General features: G+C 37.5%; 1 long non-coding RNA gene across 1 annotated transcript; it reads right to left on the reverse strand.

Annotated features, from left to right (window-relative positions):
- Positions 1-1,532: 1,532 nt before the first annotated feature.
- Positions 1,533-11,012, reverse strand: LOC141445189 (uncharacterized). Its single transcript, XR_012453292.1, has 2 exons — positions 8,046-11,012; positions 1,533-7,468 (listed from the first exon to the last, which is right to left on the reverse strand). It is a non-coding gene; the product is annotated as an uncharacterized lncRNA (long non-coding RNA).
- Between the last annotated feature and the right edge of the window lie 458 nt (positions 11,013-11,470).

The raw sequence follows: 11,470 nt of genomic DNA on the forward strand, positions 1-11,470 counted from the left end.
TCTCTTCGACGGTAGCGACACAGCAGACCGCAGCGTTAACTTTGTATTTTTACAAAAGGAACAACCCGTTCCGAGGATTTCATATTTTCAAATGAGAATTGGTTTTGAATAAGGAATCCGAGTTAGTGCTAAGTCACGTTCGGGACCATCGACCTTGGGATAAAATAGTGTTGTCTGTTGCAAAAAGAAATGTTACTTATAAGTATGCGTACTTCGTAGAGGACCCTATTGAACTCCGTAGGGGTTATTCATGAGCTTAATGTCCCGTTAGATGGCGCTGTTATCAATAGTTCCTTTTTTCAGGTTTTTTTCGTAAATTATGAAGAATTATTTCACCAAAAACTAGGGCGGGAGTATCTAAGCGTAACCGATTTTTGACCCCACACTCGAAATGAAATATTCCCCAAAGCCGCAAACGAGGTTTTACTTTGAACGTCAATTGCGGCCGTATACGGACACTAGGAGACGCACACACTCAAATAGAGCGCAGCTAGCGACGTCTATTGCGACACTTAGCTACCCGACGCGGGTACTCCTTCGAGTAATATCACATTTTTTTATCGTACGAAATTTTGTACTAACTTACTTTAGACATTTTACTACGACCTATAAAATCTATAAGTATTTTATTGATAATTAGAAGCAGGGTCTTGGATAACTGTTCGCATATTATAATACGAGCCAAACGCCTTTCAAGTGGTCATAATATGTGTACGATAAATTGAGAAATTACCGAGATTCTGACCACGGTTTCTTGTCTTGGTTGATGGTCTTGCTATTATTCAGGTTATATTTGTTACTTTTCGTAGTTACTACTCTTGAAAGTGGTCATGGTCGTCGGTTGAAAATCGGGCAAATCTACAGGACGAGTCTTGGGAAAATAGTTGGTTTGCCTTCTTGGTGTTTGGAATTTGGGCGGTGGGAGCTCTTACATTAGTACGACCGCACTTGCTCATTTGCATCAAGTTGAATACAAAGGCAATCCACTGGCACTAGTATTAAAGATCACTACCAAAGTAGCTTCAGTGTGAACAGGACATATTACTGTAGTGCTTTTAGTGGCAAGAACACTGCTAGCTAAAGGTAATAAGCAAGTGCAACGCGATTGACAGCATTAAAGGCATGTTACAGTGGTGTGAAATAAAAAAGTGTTAACGCGCGCTTCAGTGTAACATACAATAAAAATAACCAATAAAATCCATACTTCGAGTAACCTTTAATTATCCTGTATAATTAATACATCAACTTCCTGTGGTAAGACATTTAGAGAATCAATCATAAACTAATATAAATTATTAATAATTGCTAAATTGAAAAGAGTTGACGAAAGTTTGACTAGGCTTATGCAGGGATTTCTCTGTTCGTATATATAATTACTAGCTTAATCCTACGGCTTCGCTCCCGTTGAAGAAAAAAATCTACTCTGTAGTGTAGGTATTCGAATTAAAAAAAAAACTTCTTGCACCTCTGCGATCCTCAAGGAATACGTTTGCCAAATCTCATGCATTTTTAGGCCATGTTTTGCCTTTATAGGTATAAATAAATACTTACGAAATACTTACATAACAGCAAAAGTTCACCCACTCGCCGATAACTTGCGCCGATCAAATTGCGGTAAAAATTATCCCGTGCTAATTTTGTACCTACTTATCTCTATAAATTGATTTTGTTAGGATATCATAACCGATGATTTGGCACAATCAGCAGAAGACTACGAGCAGTTCCAAAATCATCTACACTCCCTTTGTTACCTTCGAGTCGAAAACAGTTGTCGATTCGTATCATATAACTACCTATTGTAAGTATTATCTGCTAGGATTTTTTTCCGATCCAGCAGGCTTGTAGTCGTGTGTACTGGATTATTGGCAGTGTTTCCTTTGGATGTTCGTGCGATGGAACTATTGCGTTTTTTTTGCATTAGTTCCTTTACAAGACTTGAAGGAAAAACTGCGTTTATTTTTTAGCCTTTGTTCCTTTCGCAGTAGCATCTTCAGTTCTTGCAAAGGTACAAAGGCGGAAAAATAACGCAGTTCTTTCTTCAAGGTCTTGTGAAGGAACTAGAACTACCGCAAATAATCCGTCGTACTTGCAGACTACGGGCACGTTCAGTTTAGCTGACACGTCATCATCGGAGACAGATGTTGCATCAAACCTAATTCGAAGCAGTCAAGCTCATAGGTAGCTGAACAGTTTGGTACTTTGTTACAGCAAGCTACAGTGCTAAAATGAGCATTTCTAAAAAAGTTTGTACATTTGATTTGCGACTCCGATTTGGGTAAAAATTTGCAGGTAGATAGTCTCCCGAAATGTCCCAATTAATTTGTATGGAAAGTTCCTTTTTTGTTACCGCAAATCCATAGTTTTGGTAACAAAAAAGGAAATTTCCATACAAACCAATTGGGACATTTTGAGAGACTATGTTATTACGACTCAGTATCGTTCACTCTACATACCTGCAATTTTTTATCACAAATAGGAGTCGCAAATCAAATGTACAAACTTTATTTAAAAATGCTCAAATAGTTTTTTTCACACCTCTCCTTCAGAAAAGTAACTTTTCCTCCCTACCGAGAGGGAGCAAAGTACAATTTTTCTGTTCAAGGCTTTTCTAAGTGATTTATTGCAAATTCAATTTTTTTAAGTTGATAATTGGAAAGCCACGTCATTTTCTATACCATTTTGCTCCCTTGTGACACAAATAACTATTGTGTCACAAGGGAGCAAAATGGTGTATTTACGGCGAGGGCGTACATTGAATCCAGAATGTAGCGAAGGATTCTAAAGTAGAATCCTGAGCGTAATGAGGGATTCAAGTGTTAACGCACAAGATGAAAATAATTTTGCTCCCGAGTCGCTCATACAACTTTTCACACCGAGCATTAAGAAACTTGAAAAAAGTAAATTCTAAATATTATTAAAGAACAACCAGCATAGAAAATGGCGTGGCTTTACAATTATCAACTTCAAAAAATTGCATTTGCAATAAAATACTTAGAAAAGCCTTGAACAGAAAAGTTCCACTTTGCTCCCTCTCGTCAGGGAGGAAAAGTTACTTTTCTGAAGGAGAGGTGTGAAAATAACTATACATGTCCTCAAATACTAAGAGTAAAAAGGGAATGTATTTACTTTGCTACTTTTTGAGCGCTCTTTGCCTGTAGGATCTACGGCTAACTAGTCTGGTTGACCGGGCAGTGGGTATAATTAATTTGTAATTTTCCCGCTGGTACAGTAAATCCACACAGACACCCCACACTTCAGTCTACTCGTGACCACGGCCACTGTAATGTTGCCGAAACATCGAGGTAAATATTACTCGTGTGTGTTAGCGTGATAAGTCCTGTGCGTGGTATTTTGATTAATTCCAGTTTCTTTTAATTATTATGTTGCTTTATTCCTCTCATCTGTCCAAGCACGCGAGCAGGCTGCAATTACCAGGCCCATTACTGCCGTTCCGCCTGTGACAGTTGCAGTTCTACCATACAATCTTTTCTTTGGGGTAAGTAAAATGCAGTATATCGCATTAGACAGCGTTTGAGAATAATTATCAGAATCAGGGCGTCAGGTCTGCTAGTGAACAACGTCGGCATTAGATTCAGCTAATACTTTGAGAACAAAAAAAAGATATAAACTGTGATACAAGTTAAATATGCCCGCTGTCCAGTCAATCAACAAGCCAACCGTACCAAGCAAATATTTTTTTTTGAGCTTGACTGTTAGTCAGTTTCTAGAACCTACAGTATTTAATTTTGCCCTAGGTTTCTCTGCTGTCAACCGTGCGGCACAGTTAGATCTATGTGATACGTTCCTACATAATATAATAACATGCAGTACACGCCCTCCTCCACCTCCCTCCTCCTACATGAAATAATATATATATCACACAATACCTAATAATAGTTGTTGTTGTTGTTGTTTCTTTAAAAAAATATGGCTCTGTCCATCGGAGGACAATTTTGCCAGTGTCTAGTAGTTTTTGCCGTTGTACGGTAAAAAAATTCTAGAAAACGAAATATGAGAGGTAATGGTGGATGAACGATGACAGCGCGAATAACCCTAATAATAGTTATATTTATATAGTAGGTATTTGTGACAGCTAGTCTAGCTTGTGTGACATATACTATACATACATAATAACATATTGTTTTACATGGAAGAGAAAGAGAGCGGGCGTGTATGTAAATTTATTGTATAGATATTTCACATGGACGTAGTTGTGGGGCACGGTTCGTAGCGAAGAAGTAAAGTAAAAAATATTGTTATCAATTTATATGAGGTTCCGCAAATTAACAAGTTCTCTGTCCCGAAGCAATGTGCAGCGTTCTTTTGACACGTCGCCATAGTAATGATAAGGTAATATAATATTCCCGTAGCAATTTTCATTGTTAATCTAAATGTGGTCCAAGAATAAAAATAATTATTATAATGTATGTAATAAAGTTTATTATTTATTGAAAGAACAACTCCATTATTTACATCACTGGTCATACAGCACATGTGCCTCATGGACATACCAGTAAAGCCACGCATCAAGGGTCAAGGAACCTGGTAACACCGAAACCACTCAATTATTCAAGTATTTATTTCGTTAATCTCTATCCACTCAAGACAAGATAGATACAATCGAACCAATCAAAAATATCACATACTATTACAAGTCTTTCTAGGTCAGAATAAAAGTATGTAAAACACATTTTTGAAGCATTATATTATACTACACCTCGTTGTTCCGGGGGGTCAATAGTTTGAGCGGCCCATTTAGTGAACGGCATGTCATCGTCTACTAAAAGTACAATTTATATGATATTGGAAAAATTGGAATGGTAGGTATCCGTTATCTCACTCCATATCTCGGTAATGCTGTATGCGGCATCCTATAACGCCATAGCCCACTCCATGTGAATTACTGTTCGGATCTGACAACTGTAGAGGCCTGTCCGCTAGCACATCCTAATAGTGTATTAGGGGATAGACCTCCAAAATTCTGCTCATCTCATCTATATTAGATATGTTGGCTGTGGTCCCATGCCTTTCAAATGACCGGGTCCAGATGGGTTCGTGATCGAAAATCTGAACCAGCTATTACAATAATAAGTAAAGACCTTTATTTCGGACAATATGGCCCAGATTTCATTCAAAACATTTCAGTCAAGCATATTGAGTGATTTTGAAAATTGACAAATTTGAAATTTGGGACACTAGATTGGATGAAAATAAATGTACAGCCAATAAGACAGTTTTGACCAACCTAACTTCTATACTTACTTAGTGCCTATAATGTAATGCAAACTCAAAATCAAACATTATTATGATGCCACTATAATGAAAGCAGTGACGCGAAAGATACAATTTGTAAGCGGAGATCTTATAAAACTAGCTAATAGCCGCGTGCACCTACCATGCAATAGTCCTAAATACAAAAGTCAAGGTACCAGAAGCTTAAAAATATATAATTTGTAATAATAGTTACACATAATTAAAAAAAAGTAAGCTCACAATAAAAAAATATCAATATATGAGCTTATACAATTCTTCTGATTTTGGTTCTTGATTCTGGGTATCTGTATGCGAGATTGTCATTTTACACGAGTTTCCTTTTCTTCTGAAGGGCAACCTGACAGTTCAGTAGCAATGACACTCGAAAAAGAACGCCATACTACCTACTACAGTTATCGCGGCCGGCTCAGTCAAGAATGTCTCTAAAGCTAGACATGAGCAAAGTCTAAACATGAGTGATATTATTATCGATATGGATAGTCAATATTTAGTCATCCTGTGACATAGAGCATAACACCAACTCGTTTGTTAAAAAAATTGAACATATAATAATTCTACTATTTTTCTACTACAATGTTTATGTTTCACGCAGAAGAAGATTAAAACTATCGCGAAAAGACTTGTGCTAGCACGTTACTAGTGATATATATTTTGCCCGCGGAGTTAAATATAAGCTGTAACAAAAAGGCCTTAGCAGGATAAAAAAAGGTCAAGTTCGAGTTGGACTCGTACATACGAAGGGTTCCGTACGTACAATGTTTTTAAAACAGTTCACTAATAAGTTTTAGCAACGCCTAGTAACCAAAAAACGCTGGGAAAAAACACGTTTCTTGTATGACAACTCCATTTATTTTTTAATTTTACTTACTTTATTATTAGTATTTGTTGTTATGGAGGCCACAGTAATACCTACATAATCTGTCAACATTTCAAGTGTCTAGTACACACAAACATGTATGCCTAAATGGGGTAGGCAAAGCACACGAAACGTTACAGCTTCGGAGCCACTTTTAGCAATTTTAGGTTTTAAGTTTGACGAAAACGGTACAATAGTGACAGGTTGCTAGCCTGTGGCCTACGGTCCTCAGTCGCCTCTTACGACATCCACGGAAGAAATGGAGAGGTCTAATTCTAACCCATCACACGGGTAGCTATTACAGCTCAAGAGATAAAGCCCTGTGACAGACGGATGGACAGACAGACAGACAGACAGACAGACAGCAGAGTCTCAGCAATAGGGTCCCGTTGGCCTAACTATAAAAACTAAATAATAGTTACGAACCAGTAGAAGACAGACAGACAAACACACAGACAGACAGCAGAATCTCAGCAATAGGGTCCCGTTGGCACCCTTTGGGTACGGAACCCTAAAAAGGAGAAGCAACTCCCGTCAGGAATAAAGAAATATTCCGATATAAAGGGAAAAGAAAAGATTTATTCGTGACAACAGGGAAAAAAATATACAAAAATGATTTAGAAATGTGCATGTCACAAAGTGGTCACAAATCAGTCAATTTTGTTTTATTTCAGATATTTTAAAAAATGACAACTTGGGCAAAGTTATCTCAAAGGTCAAAGTTGTACGGTTTTATAGTACTTTATATATATGTACCCCTATTATCTCATCATCTGATATTACTGTAGTTTCATTCGACAAATAAAAACTTAAGATTGGTTTTTTGGAATCTTTTTGTATTTTTTATTTCAATTCCAAATTTTTACTTTTACGGTCATCCCGTAAAACCTAAATTGAAAATACAAACTGAAATAAAGATGCACAGAAAAAACAGAAAAATAAGACCATCACTGGGAATCGAACCCAGGTCCTCGGTAATCCGTACCGCTTGCTATACCGCTACACCACTGATGGTCAAAAAATAAAAACTACATACCTGTTGGTATTCTTGTTTTTAGAAGCTCCACTAAAATTTCCACCCACGGAACGCTAAAAGAAAGATGCCTACGAAGACTTTATTTCGTTGTGTACATCATATTTATTTAGAACAAACTTTATAACACAGCGTTAATAAATAAATCAAACATAGTTAATCAGTCAGATATTCCTTAATTTCTTGCATATCAACATTCAACGTTTCTTCTTTTCTTCACCTTGAATATTGCATGACAGCACCTAGGCTACTTCAGCAATATAATGATTCCAGGCAAAATTATATGCAGTTAGTTAGCATTGAATCTGAAAGGAATTGTGTATTAATAAATACAGAAATAGTATTAGCAGACAGACTATAAGATACCTAGGTGTACGAATAAAGTGACCGATGCTTTTTAGTTACAGCATATGGACGTAAATCAGACTATCAGTAGGTAAATCCCCTAATGTACCTACATACTGTTGCACGCAACTCTGTCAGCGTAGAATTCGTTTATAAGCTATTCCGCGGGAATATTGCGATTAAAAAAAAACTACCCTATGTTTTTCTACGGGACTCAAACTATCTGTATCCCAAATTTCATCCTAATCGGTTCAACGAATTAGACGTGAAAAGGTAATAAAGAATTAAACAAACAGACTAACAAACTTTCGCATTTATAATATGAGTGGGATTATTGTCTTATTTTAAGTCATCATCATCATCATCATCATCATCGGCCTATCTTAGCCCACTACTGGACATAGGCGTCTCCAATTGCACGCCACTGAGCACGACCCTCGGCCACTCTCATCCAGTTACTGTCAGCTACCCAGTGAAGATCATCGCTCCACCTAGTCTGAGGGCGTCCCTCGCCACGCTAGGCTTTTACTCGTTTACCTTAGCAGTTATCGGTTCTTCGGCTGATATGGCCGGCCCACTGCCACTTCAGTTTGCTTCAGTTTTAAGTAATCCTATAGAAATAGACGGACGGACAGCGTAATATCAAATTATCTGAACTATGTCTTTGTGACAAAGTTTCTCCATGTCTTTCATTGAATAAAGTTAGAATTCGGCAGCGATGACATACGACCATCATCATCATCATCATCGTCATTAAGATCGGTTTGTGAACAATACTTATCTTTTTCAAAATATCCTGATATTGAATTTAGATTTTTGCTATTCCTTTCTGCCTGCATGTAAAATTTACAGAGATTAGTGATATGGAGATAGAGTTGTAAAATTAAATATTTAACATTGAATACCCTGGGTATTAAAAATAAACTGGCCAAGTGCGAGTCGGATTCGCGCACGAAGTGTTCCGTACCATTATCTATACAACATTAGACATTAGCAAAAAAAAAACTTAAATATTTGTTTTATTCTGGTTTGAGTATTTGTTGTTATAGCGGCCACAGTAATACATAATCTGTAAAAATTTAAAGTGTCTAACTATTACGACTCAAGAGATAGAGCCCTGTGACAGACGGACGGACAGACAGACAGACAGACAGCGGAGTCTCAGAAATAGGGTTCCGTTGGCACTTTTTAGGTACGGAACCCTAAAAACTAAATAATAGTTACGAACCAGTAGAATTTTATGTAGGTACCTACATAATAAATCCCATTTTTTCCTTATCTTAAATTTCAGCTTTTTAGGATAAAAGGTTTGGTGTGTGCGTTGGTAAACAATAATTAAAAAAATAGGACAATGATGTAATGTTCACTTCGAAACACAGACAGACAGACAGACGGACAGACAGATGGACAGATCAACAGACGGACGGACGGATGAGCCGACGGAAAGGTACACAGACAGACTCACATACGCATAAAATTAACAACCTGTGTCACTCCTAACAGAGACAAATCTAACGATACCTCTTCTGATCTCTTTATCTCCTAACATGAGCTATTTCTCAAGACTCTGCTTCTAATTATCAATAAAATACTTATAAATTTTAAAGGTCATAGTAAAATTTTCGACTAAAGTACAGTTGGTACAACTTTATTCACCATCATCATCATCATCATCTCAGCCGTAGGACGTCCACTGTTGGACATAGGCCTCACCCACAGACCTCCAGTTGCTTCAACTGGCAGCAGCCTGCATCCACCGCGAACCTGCGGCTTTAACCAGGTCATCCGTCCATCTTGTTGGTGGACGTCCTACGCTGCGCTTGCCGATCCGCGGCCTCCACTCGAGAACTTTTCGGCCCCAACGGCCATCCGCTCTCCGTGCTATATAGCCCGCCCATTGCCACTTCAACGAGCTGATTCGCTTGGCTATGTCGGTGACCCTTGTTCTTCTACGTATCTCCTCATTTCTGATTCGGTCCCGTAGAGAAACCCCAAGCATAGCTCTCTCCATAGCTCGCTGAGCAACTCTGAGCCTATTTATAAGGCCTAAAGTAAAGCACCACGTCTCGGATCCATATGTCATCACTGGACAATAATGATGTAGTGTTCACTTCGAAACACAGACAGACAGAAAGACGGACAGACAGATGGACGGATCGACAGACGGACGGACGGATGGGCCGACCGAAAGATACACAGACAGACTAACATACGCATAAAATTAACAACCTGTGTCACTCCTAACAAAGACTTATTTTCTTGTCTCTGCTCTTGTCTTGTTGTTTGCTAAGATGCATCAAGGCCTTGTTGCATAGCGTGCGAAAGAAATGACCATACATACGCTCCAAAACCATAACCCCTGCCGTTTCTCACACTTATAAATAAAATAAAAAATCTTGAATCACTTCATAATAGAGTACATACAGTACATACTCGTACATATGCAGACAGACGGTGGGAAGCGACTTACTTCTATGGAGTGAAAATGTTCACGACGCTACTAAGAGTTAGGGAAATTTGGTATGTTTTCGTAGTAGGTTGCTGCAGACCACAAGTTTGGTACACACGATAAGCCATACTTTGGCCACCCAGTAGGAATGAAATTTTTACAGCCCTGCCTCTGGTGTTCTTGTAACAAATATTAATGTTTCTGACAAAAATGATAAAATAAACATACCCGTGTATCCAATATCCAATACATAAATAGTTTAAGAGTTGCACTCTTGCTAATTTCCTCTCGTCCGCCAACTTTTTGACTTCTTGATTTGTGTTCAAACCATAATTATTCAAACATAATTGCTTTTGAATATCAATCTCATTGACTTGACGTTGTGACAAAAATGTATTATAATGACGTTTAAATTTTACTTATCTAGCCAGTTATAATAATAAAAAAGGTACGAAAACTACTTCGATTGTGAAAACCTTTTTATTCACCGAGCCTAGATTTAGCGGCCGTAAAAATGCCGTGATATGTAGGAATTTATTTGAGCCTCACTGTAAAACTTGATATTAATACATACACATGCAATGTATGTTGAATGTAGACCTTATTTTTTAACTAATTAGTTTAGTGATTACACCTAGCACCTTTTATTGTGAGAATAAATATGCTTTATATAAATTAGTGGCGCTACTGTCTACGTAAGAATAAATAACTAATATCTGTTCAGAATTTGTAAGTTGAATTTAAACCACTTGTCCTAGATCGAAGCACCGCATTATAATGTATGTAAAGTATGCAATGTTATAATTTTTGCCGAGGACTGGGTCTGTTACTTAAATAATTATTATTTTAAATGACAATTTTAAAAGTAACTTACCTATTTTTCGTCTTACTTACAGTTTGTGTCCTTGCATTAATCAGAAATAATAGTTTAGGCGTTTCAACTTCCGAAAATAACAGATTTAAAAACAAAAAAAGTAAATACTAGACTCAGAAACTTGAACTTGATCTCTCAGTGATTTCATGCTTTCTTCATTTAGTTGTCGTATTATCTGAGCCAAAGGTCACGTGACCACACGAAATAGTCGATACCTATTTACAATAGTTTGATTTTGTGACATTGACTCACGCACCCATATAAAATGTCACTACATGTTCGCTGCGAACACTGTCAGTTGTACTCATACAATGGTAAAATGCATCAAAATTTACTGCATCACGCTGCACTTTTGATGCAATAAAGTTACTTTTTTTGGATTTTGCTTGAAGAGCATATCCATAATTTACTATTCTCAAAAAATCCTCTAAGAAAACATGTCCGTGGAAGCTATGCGGGGTGTCCGTAGGTTTGTATGGAAGAGCAACCCCCTTAATGAGATAATGTCAAAATCCTGCTGTCATTACATGGCATGTCCTTGTGTGCGTGACGTATTTTGTGGTGACCATTTTAACAACATGTCAAGTATCTTTGATGTACCTTCATCTTGACTTTTAAAGACTTGCGTTTGGTTTCTAC

Source organism: Choristoneura fumiferana, unplaced genomic scaffold (assembly GCF_025370935.1).
Source record: "Choristoneura fumiferana unplaced genomic scaffold, NRCan_CFum_1 Sck3bRy_45;HRSCAF=213_pilon, whole genome shotgun sequence".
Classification (NCBI taxonomy): domain Eukaryota; kingdom Metazoa; phylum Arthropoda; class Insecta; order Lepidoptera; family Tortricidae; genus Choristoneura; species Choristoneura fumiferana.